This window comes from Cervus elaphus, chromosome 33 (genome assembly GCF_910594005.1).
Source record: "Cervus elaphus chromosome 33, mCerEla1.1, whole genome shotgun sequence".
NCBI classification, from domain to species: Eukaryota; Metazoa; Chordata; class Mammalia; order Artiodactyla; family Cervidae; genus Cervus; species Cervus elaphus.
Genome location: NC_057847.1, coordinates 56598982 through 56620969, shown reverse-complemented (window position 1 = coordinate 56620969; position 21988 = coordinate 56598982). Strand labels below are relative to the sequence as shown.

General features: G+C 34.4%; 1 protein-coding gene across 1 annotated transcript in view; it reads right to left on the bottom strand.

The window, feature by feature from the left end:
• Nucleotides 1–21988, bottom strand: part of LRP1B (LDL receptor related protein 1B) — a 2070284-nt gene that overhangs the window by 1729419 nt on the left and 318877 nt on the right. The window lies entirely within an intron of this gene.

Sequence of the window (21988 nt, the reverse complement as noted above, 5' to 3'; positions counted from 1 at the left end):
GGGAAAATATATAAACCACTCATCCTCAATACATATGCAGATGTATTGATAGAAAAGAAAGTAGAAAGTGAAGTCCTCAGTCGTGCCCAACTCTTTGCGACCACATGGACTGTAGATTTTCCAGGCAAGATTACTGGAGTGGGTTGCTATTTCCTTCTCCCTGACCCAGGGATCGAACCCCAGTCTCCCACATTACAGGCCGACTCTACTGTCTGAGTCACCAAGAAGCCCCAGATGTATTGACACATAGACACGTATAGAAAATCATGATGCAAATTTTTTTTTTTAAGTAAGATATACTTATGGGAATTTACCTAATGAGCCTACATTACCAGCTTGCTCAGCAAGCTCCAACCTTTAAAGGGAATTTGCATTGTTGCAATTTTAAGGACAGTTTTATATTATCCTTCTAGGAAACAGCAGTTAAGAATAGCTTGTTACAACCCACCTATTTTATTATTTATTCTTCTACTAGATATTCCATTTCAAGGTCAGTTTTTAAAGCATTGATTATTGGATTCAAATAAATGAATTTCCAGCATTTTAAGGTGATTATTTTAAAATACATACACTGGATTGAATTCTTTGAATCAGAAGCTAAATATGTTATGTCTGTGTGCATTTTCCATTTATCCTTTTTAATGCTTCATGCTACACTTCTGAGATAGCCAAGCTAATCTTATTTTACATGTCTTCCTATTGTATGAGATGTAATATTATACACTGTAATTAAAACAAGAAGCTTATGAGAATGTGCAGGCAGTTTTGCTTGCATTCATAAGGAAGAAGATCAAAGCTAGTACTGCAATTCTTTATAATAATAGACTCTTGCAATCAAAAGACATGAAAAGATTAAGACAACCATAGCCTATAGAGTTTACTGAGTTTGGATTCATCCTGGCGTGAGAAAGCTTAGTGTAATAATCCTGTTACACTTATATTAATACATCTAACTACTTATCATAATAAACATGTATACTAATATTTTTGGAGTTTGGATGTAGAAGGTCTTAACTAAAAGATTTTATATACATAAGTTGGCATATACTGGCTAATTTATATTTTCTTATTTTAAGATAATGAGAAATTGCTACTCAGAAACCATACAGGTCAAACACTAAAAGTGATATCTGTCAAGAGGGGTCAATTGTGTAGTCTCTACTAATTCCTTGAATATTTTATTATAATTAAATTATAATACTGTCATGAAATTTCCCTTAAAAGTTGATTTGCTACTTCGCTACTGATCAGAATGTTAGCTTACCAACAAATTGTGTACTGAGTGCATGACAGGTCATCATATGGGAACATTTGAAGGACATACACATGATGAGCTATGGTAGCTAATTAGAAGTTAAATGTAAAGGAGGGATAATATCCACTCAACAGCCAAATTACTGCAAGTCTGATTCTAAATAGATACAGCCTCTTGAACAAGTTAAGTATGAGGAAAATGCTCTGAGTTAGGTTTTCAAACTTAGTTAACATGAAAAATATTTACTTATTATATCTGTATGTGTGTGTGTGTGTGCTCCATGTGTCCAACTCTTTGCAACCCCATGGACTGTAGCCTACCACACTCCTCTGTCCATGGGATTTCGCAGGCAAGAATATTAGAGTACTATATCTTATATCTATATCTTAAACATAATTATCAAAATAAAAATATGGTTATATATTTTTCATGTAATAGGTAATGAATTCATTATCAGAAAAGAATTCTTATAGATAACTACATAATACATTGCCTGTTCAACCTCAAATTTTGATAAAACTCATGTAAAATTAGCTATCAAGTATCAGGAAACACCATAATTCTTTTTCCTTTATATTTATCTACTCCATAAAAATATGCAAATGTAAGTGAAGAATATCATCAGAATTCCATTTATTTTTCATAAGATATTTAAAGGACTTCTCCAATGTTTTTTCCTACCATCCTTTCACCATCCAGCATGTACTTTAAGCTCTCCATACTGTTCTATTCACTTTCCTTAGATACATCATTGTATGAATTTTTGTATTTATTTTATGTGCTTATTTATTTGATTGGAATGGCTTTCCTATGTAACAAAACTAGTACTGCTGACAAAGGTCCATCTAGTCAAAGCTATGGCTTTTCTAGTTGTCATGTACAGATGTGAGAGTTGGACCATAAAGAAGGCTGAGCACTGAAGAATTGATGCTTTTGAACTGTTATGCTGGAGAAAACTCTTGAGAGTCCCTTGGACAGCAAAGAGATCAAACTAGTCAATCCTAAAGGAAATTAACCCTGAATATCCATGGAAGGACTGATGCTAAAGCTCAAGCTCCAATACTCTGGCCACTTGATGTGAATAGCTGACTTATTGGAAAAGACCCTGATGCGGGGAGAGACTAAGGGTAGGAGGAGAAGGGGGTGAGATGGTTGGATGGCATCATTGACTCAATGTGTATGAGTTTGAGCAAACTCCAAGAGATAGTGAAAGGACAGGGAGGCCTGGCACACTGCAATCTATGGGTTTGCAAAGAGTGGGCCACAACTGAGTGACTGAACAACAACAATAATTGCTCTAGAGTCCAAAGACATTTTACCTCCTTTAATTGAAACTTTCACAACAAACTTTTTCTTCCTTCATCACTGATTCCATAGTACTCCACTCAAACCTCCCAAAAGATCTTATTGTATTTCACATTAGTACAGTAGCTACCGGGTGCTGAGCTTATGGAAGGCAGAGGGTTCTGTCTTAGACTTCACATTAGATATAACAAGGAGTTTTTACTGGGAAAAGTCAAATTTTCTATAAAGAATTTTACATTACTTTTGGAAAGAGAGGGGAAAAAGAAAAACCAAAGCAATTCTGGTATTTTTTGTTTTATTATCAGAATGATAAATAGCTTTATTTAGTTAATCACCAAAATAAAGCTAAGCTTTCCCATGTTTAAAATAAAATACTCTGAATAGCAAAGATTATACCATATAAAACTAAAGCATCCATGAAAACTAAAACTCAAATTTGAGAGAGATTCAATGTTATCCTCCAGAGTCTCTTAAAGACTATACTGAAAATTACACTTTTACAAAAGCTGGCTATACAATTGTAACTTAGCCAAATGCTTTAACAATAGTTTTTTTAATGATAATTCCTTTAGGAATATAATTATTATAAGTGTAAGATAAAGTGAAACAGCATTTTAAGTCCTTGCTTAAAAAGAATACAAAAATAATTTGGATTATGCACACTTAGAGAGGAAGGGAGGGTAGGTAGATCAGAAAGGGTCAAAACTGGTAGTTTCATTTTAGCAAGGAAATATATCTCCTTCACAAGATTTGTGGTTGATTGAAAAATAAACCTTATTATACACAATAAAATTATAATTCATTGTCTCATTTATCGATGCTAAGTCCATCCTTAAAAATCTGCCCAGGCCTGTATCAGAAAGTCAGATAGTAATGAAGAGTATCCATATTTCAACAATGATAACATGGTTTTTAACTAATAACTTTCATTGTCATGTTGAGTCATTACTGATAATTTAAAAATTTAATCTCTCTTGCTAAATACATATTTCCACCCACACATCATGTATATAAGAACATCATGTTCTTATATAAATGTATCATTTTATCATATGACTCAACCTGGAGCTCTGTTATCCCTGAAGATAAGACTCATTAAGAGAGACTAATCAAATTATTGAATAACAGCCCAGTGGTAGGCTGAATAAAGGTACCCCAAACATGTTCACATACTAACTTCCAGAGCCTCTTAATGTGTCACCTCACTTTGTAAGGTGACAAAGCAAGGTGACATGTGACAGATATGATTAAAGATCTTGAGGTGGGGAGACTGTCCTGAATTATCCAGGTGAACTCAATGTAACAACAAGAGTACTTATAAGGGACAAGTCAGGAGAGAGGACGAGACCACAGAAGCAGAAGCTGGAGTGAACTGTGTGTGTGTGCATGCTAAGTCACCTCAGTCGTGTCCAACTCTCTGCTACCCACCCTGTGGACTGTAGCCCGCCAGGCTCCTCTGTTTATAGGATTCCCCAGGCAAGAACTAATACTGGAGTGGGTTGCCCTGCCCTGAGGAAGCAGTCATGAGCCAAGGAATGTAGGCGGCACTACAAGCTAGAAAAAGTAAGGAAGTGTATTCTCACCTAAAGCTTCCAAAGTAACTCAGTCCTATGGACACTTTAGAGCTTTGACCTCAAGAACTGTAAGATAATAAACTTGTGTTGCTCTAAAGCCAGTAAGTTTGTGGCAATCTGTTACAACAGCAATAGGAAACTAATATCAGACCCCAGTTCACCTCACAGTCCAGATATTACTTATGTAAACCTGATTAAATTATTATGAAACAAACAAACCACCAGCTATTTTATCACTAATTTAAAGGCTGTTTCGGTGGCTCAGATGGTAAAGCATCTGCTTACAAGGCGGGAGACCCAGGTTCAATCCCCGGGTTGGGTAGATCTCCTGGAGAAGGAAATGGCAACCCACTCTAGTATTCATGCCTGGAAAATCCCATAGATGGAGGAGCCTAGTAAGCTACATACAGTCCATGGGGTGGCAAAGAGTCGGACACGGCTGAGCGACTTCACTTTCACTTTCTCCTAAAGTGCTTTCTGTTAATTTCAACATTACTTAAATAAAACACATTTGTTTTCTTGACGTCGAATGACCATCAAAATAAATCTGCACGACTAAGGCTAGTAATAATGACTAGAAATACATGACAAGATTTTATAAAAATCACTATAAATGCTCACATAAATGATACACCTGATTGGAAAATATATGAACTGGGGAGCGTGATGTGTATGGGTGTATATACAGGTTTTTATTCTCATTAGACGAGAAAGTACAAAAATGTAATATCTTTCTATTATGAGAAAATTGTACTTAATTGTATATTTGCATGCTATCTATTGGCTACTAAATTAGTAATCATTCTATGCCTTATTAAGCACCAAGTGCTTTTGGTGCTGCAAATGGCAATTCATACTCACAAGGACATCTTATATAAAACCAAGACAAAATTGAACATTTTAAGAAGTACATTATCCCCAGGAAGTAGCTTTGCTCATTTATCATTTCGAACATAATGAACAAATAAGAAGTATCTCTGTAAACATTTCAAATTAAATTTGACATTTAATTTTCAAAGACAAAGTTTTTTTTTTTTTTTTGATCATTTAACATTGGTTGCCTCCTCATTTTTTTCAGGCAGTGATATGGAAATTGTAAAGCACTTCAGTATAGACTCATTTGGAACTGATTCTTTACCAAGAAAAAGCAAAAAGTACCCAGAGTAAAAACCTTGTTCTTTATTTAGCAAGAGGCATAGGATATATTTTTCAGTTGAAGAAAACTGGTACATTCAACATGGTTGAGTCAAATTTTTATTATCATTGGCTAACACTTTGCAGTTCAGAATTATTTTCTGAAATTTCAATAGAAATGCTCTATTTCCTTTTTACCTTCCCTTTCTCAAAAGCCCATTGAAATGAATCTGCAGAGTTATTTTATATACTATATTTTTAAGGAGGGAAACAGTTTTAACAGTTCTCCTTCATAAATGCAAAAGAAAAAAAAAAACCTAAATTATTGACATTTCCCTGCAAGTTCTATTCTCTGAATCCTGTATGATTCTCATCCAATCTCCCAGGGGGTACCAAAATTCACATATTTTTTTCTCATCTCTAGGCTTAGTGAGATATGAAGCAGATGGTTAGGCTTTGGCTCTTTCAGGGATGATGCAATATCTCTTATTCCTTATGCTTTTTCTTTTTTTTTTTTAACTATTTAGGGCTCTTCAAAGCCTACAATTTTATTTCTCTCAAATCCATATTTTGACTTTTACATGTATTTTTCAATAAAAAATTCTTGTTCTCTATTTTAAAAGACTTTAAACTTACTGATTTAATTAATGTCCATTTACCAAAAGAGACCTTGAGAACATAACAATGGAGACAACTGTATTTCTACCCACACATTGCTGACAGGGTAGACAAAAATAGATACTTACAATAATGTGTGGTAGGTGCTAATAGAGTTGTAACTAGAATGTTGAAAGAGCAATTCCTGATATGGGCAACTGGGGTCAGGGGCTAAGATGAGGAGTGGGCATGCAGAAGATATTTTTAGTTGCCTACCTGGTAGTTACTTTTCCCATGTGTGAAAATCCCACTTCCTACTATCAAGACAGGGAAGGCCATATGTTTGCATTCCCAGTCATTCTTGTAGCTAGGATATGGACATGGGCCACATTGTTGGCTAATGAAACTAAGGCATCAAGCGTGCTTATACTACTACAAATAGACTTGAAGGAAGAGTTCTTCTACATTGCTTTAGGTTGTGAGCATTTGAAATTTCGAACAGCCACAGCCGTTTTAAAAGCATGAGGATATTTAAGACTGAAGGCCAACATACTGAGAATGGCAAAGTGGAAAGACACATACTACTTGCATTTCCAGTCGTATCATTGGCCTACCCTGAAGTGTGAAGCAAAGTGAAAGTTGCTCAGTAGTGTCCGACTCTTTGTGACCCCGCGGACTGTAACCCTCCAGGCTCTTCTACCCATGGGATTTCCCAAGCAAGAATAATGGAGTGGGTTGCTGTTTTCTTCTCCAGGTCTACCCCGAGGTGCCCCTCTAACCCAGCCTGCTAATCTCTAGACATCTTGTTATGTTACACAATTAATATCATTACTTAACCATGGAATACTGGGCTTCCCTGATAGCTCAGGCAGTAAAGAATCAGCCTGCAATGCAGGAGACTGGGGTTCAATCCTTGGGTCAGGAAGATCTCCTGGAGAAGGGAATGGCAACCCACTCCAGTATTCTTGCCAGCAGAATTCCATGGACAGAGGAGCCTGGTGTGTTACAGTCCATAGTGTTGTGAAAGAGTTGGATATGACTGAGCAACTAACACACACACATACTGGGTAATTTCACTACAATTCAAAAGAACTGATACAAATATGAGGGAAATTTTCCATAAAAGGTAATTTTTAATCATTTTAATAAATGAATATGAAATTGCCAAGCTGCCAAGAAGGAGAATGTCACTCCAAACAAAAGAGAGATCACATAGAGAAATACTGAATATCAACATAATACCAAGTGACTAACAGAGCTGGAGCTTAGTTTATGTGTCAAAAAATAGGCTGGAAATAGACTGAATATTTACAGTTTAGTTTAAATATAGTCAATATTTTAATATGCTTTTCACAGCCATTTAGTAAGACTTCTTACTGTGCTAAGTTGCTAGATTTTGAAAACACTTCTTTTACAGAAGATAATTAAACAATACTATAACTGATAATAGTTATTGAATGTTCACTCTATGCCACATGCTAAATTAAACACTTTGTGCATTTCTCTTAATACTCACAGAAAATCTACTGTTTGCATCTTGCAAATCAGATATGAGGCTATTTGGAAAACTAAATGACTAATATCATCCAACCAGAAAGTGGGCACAGTCAAGACCAAAGACACTCATCTATTGACCCAAAGCCTTCTGTCATAACCACTAGAGGAATTGTTTTTGTTTTTCAATTTAGGGATCACTGGCATTTTGAGAACAATAATTTTTTATTCGGAGTATATTTATCACTATTGACCTCTAGGCATTAAATGCTAGCAGTACCTGTAGACATCTTAACAACTCACCAAGACATCCCACATATAAATGTGCATTTGATACAGATGTTGGACTAAAGAAACCTACTTGCAAATCATATAAACAGTTATTTTATTCATATTACTTTAAGTTACTGAGTCTTTGCTCCAAACTTATACTTCCAAAACAGGTCTCAATGTTTTCTTCTCAAGTCTTTCCCACCCATTGGATGTTAACTAAAATTCTATGTGTTTGAGTCTCAGATATATATAGGTAGCAACTGCCCCTGGAAGAAGTGAAACTTTCCTCATCATTTATTTACAGCATTGTGAATTAAAGACAAAAGGAAGATATTTGTGGAAATGGGAACAATCATGATAGTATACTGCTAATGAAAATATTGAATATTAACACAAAGGAGATTGGAAGCACCATAGGTAAACATCCTTTATGACACTGTGAAGAACTTCCTACCCTGATATTCTCCAGAATCAAAGGCATGGAGTAAAAAAATTTTCTAGCTCCTTCCATTTTACCTTCACAATCAAACAAACATTTAAAAAGTAGGAAAGTCCTCCAAGTGGAAAAAGAAAAAGGATAGTGAGATAGTGGTTTTCATAGAATAGTTATCATTTTGTATGTATAAAATCGAAACCCCAAACTATCAAGTGAGAAGAGTGTCTTAATTAGTTAATAAGATAGAGGACAGAGGTCTTAGTTAGGTGGGCTTGTTTATTTAGATAATTGTGAAATATGAATAAAAGTTCAATGGGTGTCATAAACATCACTATAAGTAACACAGCTAGTCAAGTACTTCTCTACAGAAGACACATGTCATGAGAATTTAAATTAATCCTCGTGAAAGTAATGATTACTATATCAAAGAAAAGGTCTAATGGAACATTTTATGTTAATAAGAATTGAAAAAGGGAGCCATGGAAGCCTAAGTGAATATAAATTAAGCTGCATAATGTTTTCAGGAAGAAATATAAATGCACACATTTTTCTAACATTATACCAGTGCTTGTGCTCTTTCTACAATTAAGAAATTTGCAAAATTAAATATCAAAATACATATTAAGTCATGTTAGATTATCTATTAGAGTGTTCTTATTTCAAATAGCTTAAGTTTTGGTAATATTTTAACTGCACTTTAGTTAAAGTGTAAGAAAATGGAGGATAGTAAAAAAGGAAAAAAGTCAGAACTGAAATTCGTCACCTTTAGGAAATAACCACTATTGTATTGTAAACATTTCTGTAGACTTTTGCATGTAGAAAAAAATACATATAAATTGTTGGGATTATTTTAAGTACTTAATGTATTTCTCTGTGCCTTACCCCTTTTTATTCAAAAGATTCTGTGATAAAGCTTCATTTTGGTAATTCTAATTCCATTTAATGAATGTAATAAGGACATGGCAGACTATATATAAATTTTCCATAGTTTTTTAAATTTTAGAAATTGGGAACTAGTTTGATGTTCAAAAGTTGTAGGTAAAATTAAAAGCTGCAATAAACAACTCTGTAGGTAATCTTTGGTTACCTGTTTTACTTTTAAAATGCAATTTAATGATCAAAAGTGAGATTTTGCAAAACAATTTATTTTTAGAGCTTTTGATGTACTTAAACAAGTTGCCCTCCAATATAATGTCAAAATGTAAACCCCAAACTTCTTTTTATCCCACATCCTAAGCTACACTTGTTAGTATTTTTCATCTGTTGACCCAAGAGTTTATATCATTTTAAATACTTGTGTTCCTATGACCCTCATTTTCTTCGTATTTTCTGACTAATTTCAGGAACATTTTAGTTAAGGACACCCAGGGATGACAAGAAACTTGGAAAAACTTATAAGGCCTGAACATCCTGGTCCCCACTACCCAGTTAATCCATGTGTTAGAAAATTAGGTTCAGTGTGACCTCATTCTGGCAGTGTATTCTTAATATGCATTTTAAGTATCCTCTGTGAAGGCTACTCCAGAGCAGCCCTGAGCGAGAATTAACTACAACCAGTCATGTCTGACTCTTTCCGACCCCATGGACTGACAGCCCATGGAATTCTCCATGACAGAATACGGGAGTGGGTAGCCTATCCCTTCTCTAGTGGATCTTCCTGACCCAGGAATCAAACCAGGGTCTCCTACATTGCAGGTGGATTCTTTACCAACTGAGCTCTCAGGGAAGCCCCTAACTACATATGCAATAATTAAAGTTCCTTTGTTTAACAATCACTATGTTGAATAATCTTCCTCTCTTGCCTTTTTGATAACTACAGGGCTGGAATTCAAGAGAGTTGATGTTAATGGAAGACCACCACCTTCAACAGAGGATGGAACATTATATAGCCAATATCCAGGTATTGTTTGGGTTTCAATACTGATAGAGAACTAAAGGAGTGTTTCTTTCATTTAATACCTCAAAATTGATACTGCACCAAAATTAATGTATTTAAATTATAATCTAATTCAAAGAAGGGAAGCACAGCAAATTCTGACATATCCTAAAGCTAGAATCCACTTTAATATTCATCATAGTTTCTTTAAAAATACACATATTCACCCATTGCTTAAAAATATATTTCTATATATATGGTTTATGTATATTTATGCATATTTGTGATATAAAAGTATGCATAAGTATATTTTTATGTAGAAAAGTAACATGAAAGTTATGTCATCTTATAAGGAGAAAGGTGTTCTACTTTCTTCTTCAGTTACAGACAACTCAGTGTCAAAAAATTTAGCCATTTCAACCTTTTAATTTGTAGGTTTTGGATTTTCAGTCTTCTAATCTGCATGTTTACATTTTTTCTCCTCAGAGTTTGGTAAGGCATGAAAACCATTCCTAAAAATCTTCTTAGGATCATAACAAAGATTCATGTTCTATTCCCATTCAGTTCCAGTTCAGAGATATGTCAAATCTGGATATCACTTGTGAACTGAAGTATCCTTACTTTTTGAGGAGTAGATAAGTATATTTTAAAAGCCTACTGGCTTGTGATCAAAGATCAATCTGGATCAATAACAGAAATCTGTGTTCTATCAAAAAAAAGGAAAGATAATGAGTCTTCTGAATGTATTCATGAAACAAAATCCAAATACATGATACCCAAAGCTACAGCTTTTGAGAAATTAGTAGCAGATGATCGGGGAAGTAAAAGTGTAAGCAAACATGAGAAAAAAAAATTCTAGGGATTTTGTGTTTTGATTGATATTACCTATGAATAAATCGTAGTTTCTAAAAAGTTACAGTGGCTATCTTTCACTATGATTAAATAACCTCTTTGAAGTACTCTATCTGTTTAAGCTACCTTAAAATATACTTTAAAAAAATATTAGTCATAATAAAAAGTTAACATTTAGATAATAAACACCCAAGAAAAAAATATACATGTAACTGCCATTTCCTATTTCTGTTACATCTTTGAAATTTCCAAACTACTGTTGTATGTTTAAAGAAGACTAATTAATTTCAATTCTTGCAATTTAAATCTTGGTGTTTTAATACAGTATCTCATTATGTTTTAATTATATACCTCACTAATTATTATTCATTATATACATTTATGCTCTTGTTTCCCAAGGATATTTATCATTTCTTTCATCTGAAACTATAAACATAGTTATGTAAATATCATTATGTATCTTAGACTTTATTCAATAAATGCTCAATTAATTATGAAGAAAAGTTTGTTTTAAAAACTTTACTGAGGAAAAACATTTATATCTCAATATTTAAATGGTAGCAGTGCTGTATATCAATTTAAAAATCTGCAAGTTTTAAACATTTAAATAAAAGCAATTTTAATTTCTTCATTATCAGCTAGATTATTTAGTACATACTAGAGAGCTCAACCTAACTGTAAAATTTTACCCAACATAAAAAAAATACCAGAAGAAACTAAGGTGTAGAGAACAATTGTCAGGGAAATGGAGGTATCTCTAAAGATTGGAGGAAAGATTCAGCATTAGTACTTCCAAGGCATCAAGTCTCATTGCCTGTGTGCTAAGTCACTTCAGTCATGTCCAACTACCTGCGACCCTATGAACTGTAGCCGCCAGACTTCTCTGTCCATGGGATTCTCCAGCGAGAATACTGGAGTGAGTTGTGATGCCCTCCTCCAGGGGGTCTTCCCAGCCCAGCAATCGAACCTGCATCTCTTAAGTCTCCTGCATTGGCAGGACAGCTCTTTACCACTCAGGCCACCTTGGAGGTCCATCAAGTCTAAGTATGCCTGCCAAAATCACGACATCCTTTGAAGAAGTTTCAAACTTCTACCTCTTTCCAAGTGGGCCCTTTATCAAATGATGGTATCTATTTTTACATACTCCTTTTTTTCTACTCATATCTGATTGCACCAGTGTTAAGGAGCTGATGCCAGACAGCCAATGAAGTAGTCTAATATAAAAATTCTGCCCAATATGGATGACAGTAAATAACGTGAGAAATATAGCATTTTTTCCTGTGGTTAATAAGGATAGATTTGGGATTAAGGGTAAAAGCATGACCCAGTTATTTGTTAACTGCATTACTTTGGTCTAGTCATTAAATGTTGTTCCATTATATTTCCCTAAAATGGGAATTTGGAAAGTAATAATGAGTGTATAAAGTCTATGTGAAAAGGCTAAAAGGAATAATGTATATGAAGCACCTAATATTATCACCTGGCAAAAGTAGATAGCAACAATATGTTATTTATTATTAATATTAACACTGGTATAGTAGTAGATACAGAATGATGCTTCTGCCCTCCAATTACTTTCTGTTCTCCACACTGAAAAGGCAGTCTAGACATTCGTGTATTCCCATCAAATCTAATTTTACAATTATTCCTGGATACTTATAAGGCCTAACTTCAAACATGTGATTTGATTACTCTTCTTTTCATATGCACTTGAGTTAACTTGAGTGAGCAAAACTCTCTCTTGTTCTAAAAAGTGTATAAGACATAATAGGAAAAAGATTTTAAGGCTGAGATTAAAAAAAAAAAAAATTACACTCTTCCTCCTATTCTGTTTCTAGCAGCAGTTTTTGTTCCTTTGCTTCTAACTTGAACATGGAAGTTAATTTGTGGATATTTAAAAGTTTTTCTTGGGCTTCCCATGTGGTGCCAGTGGAAAGAACCCACCTGCCAAAGCAGGAGACATAAGATATGGAGGTTTGATTCTTGGGTCAGGAAGATCCCCTGGAGGAGGGCACAGCAACGCATTCCAGTGTTCTTGTCTGGAGAATTCCATGGATAGAGACGGGCAAGCTACAGTTCATAGGGTCACAAAGAGTCAGACACAATTGAAGCGACTTAGCATGCACACAAATGTTTTCTTAACATGCAGATATTTGAAGTAGATAAATTATAGTGGATTATTGTGTTGAATGTTTTAGTATTATAATGGATGAATTACAAGTTAGAGATTTGTGGACTATGACACAATAAGAAATGTAAATTAGTTCCCAAAAGTTCTGAACACCAGGTATTTTCTCTCAGTTGTTCTATGTCATATCTTCTCTACCTTCCGCACAGAGATATGGGTTATATCCATGTTCAGTTCTGGATCATTCTCTCTTTTACTTAGTTGGTCATATTTTCAACAAACTCTTAAACATTTTGATAAAATTATTTTTGATGCATACATAATATCATTTATTATATGTAAAGAAAATACTCAAGAATTCTACTCAATTTGATTTCAAATACTTTCTATAACTGCAAAGATTTAGCATAAGAGAACAAGGGAAAGAGAATGTATAACTTGAAGAGGTTTGGGGTTAGGGACAAATGTTCGGAAATCTGTTTGAATGGGCTATCATAAACAAAATAAAAGTGATGCTACTTTCCACAATGGAAGGAAAACACTGAGCAATCACATGCAAGAAGTACTAAAAGTCAAAATTCTAAGCCAAGATCTGCATTTTACTTCATTAATATCTCATCTGTTTAATATTATTTCTTGTTTTTGTTTAGTCACGCAGTCATGACTGACTCCTTTGCAACCCCACAGAGGTTTTTGCAACCGTGCCAGACTCCTCTTCCATAGAATTCCCCAGAAAAGATTACTGGAGTAAGTTGCCATTTCCTTCTCCAAGGTGCTTCCTAATCCAGGGATCAAACCCACTCTTCTGCACTGGCCAAGAGAGCTTTATCACTGAGCCACCAGGGAAGTGGATTTAACATTATATTGTATGCTTTATTGGTCAACTATAAGTGCTGTTTCTCTGAGGAAAATTTTGCAGCCTTGGAAATTTCCCCATACCTAACCTGAGTACTTATAGAAGAAAACAGAATAAAAATACTGATTTTAATAACAGGAGTCCCTTGTAGCAGACAGATCACTTGTAGCAGACATTTCAAGTTCTGGTAGCCTGCATTTGTTTCCTTCCCTCATTTCTGCAATTTCTGACCTTACCACCTCCTACCTTTCTTATTTACTGTCATGAAAAAATATTTATTATTTCAGAGATTTTAAAGTAAATGAATTGACTAAATATATCTATACCCCAGAACAGACAAAATATTTATTTTCTCAGCATATCACCCAACTCAGACCACATGCTAAGTTTCTTATAAATGTACACAGTACATAAAGCATTTTATCTTCTCCTTAAAAAAAATTGTCTATTTCAGCTGCTTGCAGGAAGAATAACACAGCTAGCTATGTTTCTCTTACCTTACTCCTACCAGTGTCTGAAATAGCTCCTTTGGCAGGACAATTATAATTTGAGTGTAGATAACACCTGCACAAGTGATTCATTAGTTTAAATAGAGATAAAACATGTGAACTCGGTGGATTTTTACATTGATATAAATTTAAAATCAAGTTGGATACATACCATTCCTCAAAAGTTTGGTGTAACTGAGAAGAAAAAAGGAAAGCTGGGCAACTTAGGGCTTTGGACACTGGGCTCCAGCCTCAGCTTGATGCTTTCTTTATGGCTTTGGTCGTGATTTTCCTCTTCTAGAAAGCCAAATATTAGCTAATAGCATCTTTAAAATCATCCTAGTGATCTTATATTTGAATACTGTGCTATGCAGACATAATACACTGGATAAATGAATATTAAATCTTTGACTCTTCTCTTTTGAAATTCCTCCTATTGAAAACTTAGCAAATTTGCTCCATTTAAATACACTAACTTCATTACTTAATATCCTTATATTGTTTTTTAGAAATTGACTTCTACCTTTTTTATTTCACAACTTGCTCCAAATTATTCTTGCTAATTTCTAAAGGTTCATTTGTACATTAAAAGACTGAAAAATAGTCACCATCTTTTATATTCAGAATAATCTGACAAAATAAATTATACCTCATTAAGTTGATCTAGTAATAATATGATAAAGGTTCCTAACTAAATTTTAGTATATTTATTGTAGAATATTTTGAGACATTAGTTTTGGGAATAACAAGATGTTATATCCTGCAGTGACTTTCTCAAAGCATCTAATACACATTAAATACACATCTAATTTGTATATACGTGTGTGTGTGTGTGTGTATACACATGGATTTCTCCAGGCCAGAGTACTGGGGTGGGTAGCCTTTCTTTTCTCCAGGGAATATTCCCAACCCAGGGATCAAACCCAGGTCTCCTGCATTGCAGGGAGATTCTTTACCAGCTGAGCTACCAGGGAAGCCCAAGAATATTGGAGTGGGTAGCCTTTCCCCTCTTGAGTGGATCTTCCTGGCCCAGGAATCGAACTGAGGTCTCCTGCATTGCAGGCGGATTCTTTACTGTTTGAGCGGCACATATATATATACACACACATATATATGTGTGTGTATATATAGTCATTTGAAGTCCCTCATGGCTCAGACTGTAAAGAATCCCCCTGCAATGAGGGAGATCTGGGTTCGATTCCTGGATCAGGAAGATCCCCTGGAGGAGGACATGGAAACCCACTTTAGGATTCTTGCCTGGAGAATCCCCATGACAGAGGAGCTTGACAGGGCTATAGTCCATGGGGTTGCAAAGAGCTGGACACAACTGAGTGACTAAGCATATAGTCATTTGAACCGAGTAACTGTGTATATTTGTATGTACCAGATTTTCCCCCTTTTTTACCACCATAGTTAAGGTTTCTGAGTCTTCTAAGATAAAACCATTCATGATGGCATGTAACAAGTCCATTTATTTTTACATATACACCTTTGTTATGTTCCCATGATTATAAACTGCTTTAAAAATGTTTATAGAGACTTCTTCTCAGAGAATATTTTCTAGTCAGCAATCTAAATCTACTTCAGCTCCTCAAAAATGGCAAAGGGAATTTTTTGGGGGGCTAGGGGAAATTTTTGAGAAGAGGCAATACACTGAACCACTTGCATCATGGAAATCCATACTGCCCTAAAAGTAACAGTTAACAAAGTTGTTTGGGGGCTCTACATTAGACATACCTGGAATGTGGGTTACACAAAAGGAATTTCTGGTTACAAGTTAGGATCTCTGGAGGGAGGGTGCCCAAATCAGAATTTTATAAAACTCCTCAGATAATCTTTAGGATTATGACATTTTAAGCACCTCTAACCCAGAGTGTCTGTCTTTGTCAATTCTGAATCATATCTTTATGGAAGTCAGGCCTGTAATTTAAAGGGTTTCTCATCTTCATTATATACTAAGCTAACTATCATATGTCTTACAGTGAATACTAGACCCTCAATTTGAAACAAGTGTATCTCTTGTTACTGTGAGGTTCCAAATGATCTAATATGCCCAATCATGCTCCTGAATAAACTGTCAGCCTCTTGCCATTGATTCACCTTCCACTTATTAAGGAAATGGATATTTATTTTAAATGTGAAAGAAATAACAACACCTTACAAATTTTAAAAAGCTGACAATACATAAAACATTAATCCAAAACTAACATGATGTTTTTATTCATTGACTGACATAGCTCTATAATACCTTTCCTTCTACGGTTTTAAGCTACAGATACATGAATCATCTTTTTAATCATATTTTCTACAGAGAGAATAAAAAGTTAATCCAATCTTTTCTCATGAGTATGTGATCAAATTTTCATTATCATTATTAGCTTAGAAAAGTTTCTTTCAATTTTATTACTTATTGAAAGTGTTGTGGAAATGGATATCAGTTTGGGGGACATCTCTCTATAGCTTTTTCTTATATATGAGCAGCAAGATTTGGAAGAGTTTTCCGTAGACTAATTTCTTGCTTATTGTTCACTACCCACCTACTTCAGATGCCATTAAGCATATTCGTATTGTGACAAGACCACTGGTCTTGCGCCTATGGATCATGATGGTGGCTATGTCATCACAGCGAGTAAAAGCCAATCATACATTAGACTGGCTACAGATAACTGCAAATAAAAGTGACTGAATCATATAAATTATCTTACTAAACACAAATTAAGTATATTATATATGCAATTCTCTCAAATCAGAATCCAAAAATATCTACAGTCATTCCTCTACTTATTCTCATCTCTAATTTCACCTTTCTCAGTAGTAAGCACTACAGTTCACCCATCTGCTCAAATTGTGTTTTCCAAGTATTAGCTATATCTATTTGGTTTGATTTTATGAGACAGAACAAGAAAAAACAATTCTTGGTAGTTAAAATTTAACTTAAAATTCTATTACTATTTTTAGGCAGAGACCTGGGGCTATGTTTAAACTTCTGCTCCTCAAACAACTCACATATACAATGAGTCATTAAATTATGGTAATTTTATTTCCTACTTCCTATTTAGCCCTAGTATCTTATCCCTTCTTCCATTCCAGTTGGCATGTCCATAGTCTGTCAAGAGCATCTCCTTCCTAGAGCCCCAAAGCAGCCTCCTCCTGCATTAAGTTTTGTCCCCTGCCCCAACTCATTCTCTAGACTGTTCTCTTCATTAGAATGTGCATTTAGTCATTTAAAATCCCTGCTTAGTTTCTCCAAACACTTAGAATGAAGTTTTTGCCCAACATTAGTAAACACAGTGCAAAAGATCTTCAGAATTGAATCCACAATGTTTCCCTTTCTCCTGCAAACCCAGGGATCTAACCGGAGCTGAATGACTTTGGTCTTTCACTACAGTATGTATTTTCTTGCCTCAGTGTCTTGATAGATTCTGAGCCATTGCTTAGTCCACTCTTCTCTTTTCACCTGTTTCTTATACTGGGTCTATCTTAACATCTCAATTTACAAGTCAGATATTATAGGAGATAGGACTCCTGTACTTTTCACTGGAACTTTGATTTTTCTGTTCTCATGATATTCCTTATATTTTACTCTCACACTCTGTTCAGTTGTCTACCTTTGCCCCTAGATCATAAACCTAATTGAAACTAGAAGCAATGCCTTGCTCATTATTTTCTGCCACATATATTAAACCCAATAAGTATTTATTAGAATAAGCAAAGAAACTGAAATAAATAAAAATATTTGGAATCAAACACAGGAGGCATTTTTATGGTATCAGTAAAGTTATTTAAATGGTCCATAAATTTTCCAATGTATAAATCAGGAATGATGATATATACCTCATGGATATGTTGTGAAAATTATTAATATTAGACATAAATCATGAACAGTCCATGGCATGTGCACTGGAAGCACTCAAAAATGGAGTATACTATCATTAATTAAGTTTTTATTTCTTCACATTAACTTTGAAGTTTATTTTTTGGCATATTCACTTTGGCTAGCTAAAAATACTATCAATCGTTTCATTGGTAAAACCACTGATCAAGAAATCCTAATTCTTCTCATTTTTTTATCTTGGTTCAATGAATTTCTATGCTGTAAATATTGGTCAATGGACACTCCAATGGGAATAGCTTCTTGACCAATAGGAAAGTTTCATTTTACATTACTCTGTGATATTCTTTTATCATTCTCATATGCTTTTATGTTCTTGACCAGGGTTTTCCTCTGTATATTATTTTTACAAGAAACACTATTAGAATGATTATCTCTCAAAAAATCCTTTTTCTCTGGTTCATTTCTTTTTTCTTAAAGAATGAATCCATTTTCACAATTACATATTTTCCTTTTTTAATAAAACTCTGCCAGCTGAAACTGACACAGAGAATTGACCATTTGGTGGGCAATCACTATTTTCTCTCTCTCTCACATACACACACACAATTTGAGTGAACAAAATGAATCACTTATAAAAAAAATGAGTGAGTAGGCAAATAAAAACAATAGTATATGAATTGAGGTAAGTGGACGGCAACAAAATCTTTCATAGAAATACCTATTTTTCTTATCCAAATTGTCTTTCTGTGAGCTTGAAAATATTGTGCTGTTCTGGTAAATTGAAATTACTGTGTTGACTATTTTGACAATGCAATCAAATGGTTCAGTCATTCTGTGATCACTAGCTTCTCTGGCAGAATCACAGTCACAGGGACATCTAATGCTGTAAAAAATAATTCTCAATGTAATTTTCAAAAATCTACTGGTTGTAAATAATAATAGAGATGTAAGTTGTATTTCAACTACGAGAACTTGTTTTCACATTTAGTCTTTATGAAACCTAACCAAATGTAAATACGGAACATGGTATATGTGCACAGCTTCAACTGTTCATTCCAATTAAGTCTTTTTCATTTGTATTATGAAAATAAATTGAACCATATATATTTAAAGAAAAGTTTACCTTTCATTTCACACTTCGGTGAAAAAATACTACTCTTTTTGCATTATCTCAAAGTTCTCCCACAAATTCTATGTGTTGAACTTTATTATAAATACTATTTTGAAAACAGGCAATATCACTCTCCTTAAAAGGAAACAAGACATTCTGAATAACAAGCAAGATGCACACACTAAGATACCTAAAATTATAGGTTCACAAATAAAGTTTCTTGATTATTTTTTTTCTTATGTAATTATCACTAAATCAAACAAAGATGTTCTACTCAGTAAAATGATAATAATCTAATAAATATGCAATTTCTTTCTTTATATTCAATCCTGCAACAGCACATATATTTTTACTCTTTAAAAGTCTCTAATTTTTTTATAAATTATAAAGTTTATTATTTTGAACACTGCCCCTACCACTTAAATTTAGGAGAACAAAGTTTGTTTTTGTTACTTAGAGTATATTATTAGTTTTGTGTCTGCTTTTTATTATAGCACTTTCACCACCAATGTAGGAAATGAAGGTACTATTAATGTATTCTGGGGCCTCAAGAAAAAGTAATTTCAAGGCAATATGAATTTTATAGGAAAAAGTCTCACCCAATATACTTCAGAGTATAATAGTTACAGAGTGAAAAGAATAATATATTTATCAATTAATAAACATCCATATAACTTTTTAGAGTCAAATTCTGTCCTAGTCTCATACAAACATGAAAAACCTTAAGACAATAATAATTTAGCAATAAAATTAATCATAAATGTATGGTGTTAGAAAGTGTTCTAGTTTCATTCTTTTACAAGTGGTTGACCAGTTATCCCAGCACCACTTGTTAAAGAGGTTGTCTTAAAAAAAAGAAAAAAAAAAAAAAAAGAGGTTGTCTTTTTTCCATTGTATATCCTTGCCTCCTTTGTCAAAGATAAGGTGTCCATAGGTTCGTGGATTTATCTCTGGGCTTTCTATTCTGTTCCATTGATCTATATTTCTGTCTTTGTGCCAGTACCATACTGTCTTGATGACTGTGGCTTTGTAGTAGAGTCTGAAGTCAGGCAGGTTGATTCCTCCAGTTCCATTCTTCTTTTTCAAGATTACTTTGGCTATTCGAGGTTTTTTGTATTTCCATACAAATTGTGAAATTCTTTGGTCTAGTTCTGTGAAAAATACCGTTGGTAACTTGATAGGGATTGCATTGAATCTGTAGATTGCTTTAGGTAGAATAGCCATTTTGACAATATTGATTCTTCCAATCCATGAACACGGTATGTTTCTCCATCTGTTTGTGTCCTCTTTGATTTCTTTCATCAGTGTTTTATAGTTTTCTATGTATAGGTCTTTTGTTTCTTTAGGTAGATATACTCCTAAGTATTTTATTCTTTTTGTTGCAATGGTGAATGGTATTGTTTCTTTAATTTCTCTTTCTGTTTTTTCATTGTTAGTATATAGGAATGCAAGGGATTTCTGTGTGTTAATTTTATATCCTGCAACTTTACTATATGACCCACCTCCCAGAATATTGGAAATAAAAGCAAAACTAAACAAATGGGATCTAATGAAACTTAAAAGCTTTTGCACTACAAAAGAAACTATAAGTAAGGTGAAAAGACAGCCGTCAGATTGGGAGAAAATAATAGCAAATGAAGAAACAGACAAAGGATTAATCTCAAAAATATACAAGCAACTCCTGCAGCTCAATTCCAGAAAAATAAATGACCCAATCAAAAAATGGGCCAGAGAACTAAACAGACATTTCTCCAAAGAAGACATACAGATGGCTAACAAACACATGAAAAGGTGCTCAACATCACTCATTATTAGAGAAATGCAAATCAAAACCACAGTGAGGTACCATTACACGCCAGTCAGGATGGCTGCTATCCAAAAGTCTACAAGCAATAAATGCTGGAGAGGCTGTGGAGAAAAGGGAACCCTCTTACACTGTTAGTGGGAATGCAAACTAGTACAGCCACTATGGAAAACAGTGTGGAGATTTCTTAAAAAGCTGGAAATAGAACTGCCATATGACCCAGCAATCCCACTTCTGGGCATACACACTGAGGAAACCAGATCTGAAAGAGACACGTGCACCCCAATGTTCATCGCAGCACTGTTTATAATAGCCAGGACATGGAAGCAACCTAGATGCCCATCAGCAGATGAATCGATAAGGAAGCTGTGGTACATATACACCATGGAATATTACTCAGCCATTAAAAAGAATTCATTTGAATCAGTTCTAATGAGATGGATGAAACTGGAGCCCCTTATACAGAGTGAAGTAAGCCAGAAAGATAAAGAACATTACAGCATACTAACACATATATATGGAATTTAGAAAGATGGTAACGATAACCCTATATGCAAAACGGAAAAAGAGACACAGAAATACAGAACAGACTTTTGAACTCTGTGGGAGAATGTGAGGGTGGGATATCTCAAAAGAACAGCATGTATACTATTTATGGTGAAACAGATCACCAGCCCAGGTGGGATGCATGAGACAAGTGCTCCGGCCTGGTGCACTGGGAAGACCCAGAGGAATCGGGTGGAGAGGGAGGTGGGAGGGGGGATCGGGATGGGGAATACGTGTAAATCTATGGCTGATTCATATCAATGTATGACCAAAAAAAAAAAATTGACAAAAAAAAAATTAATCATAAATGAAAAATAGCAATGCACATTTCGGAGAGCAAGTCATTTGACCAGAAAATGACACTATCATACCTCTGACACCTAGCACATGACAAGCATTCAATAAATGATCGCTGAAGAAATAG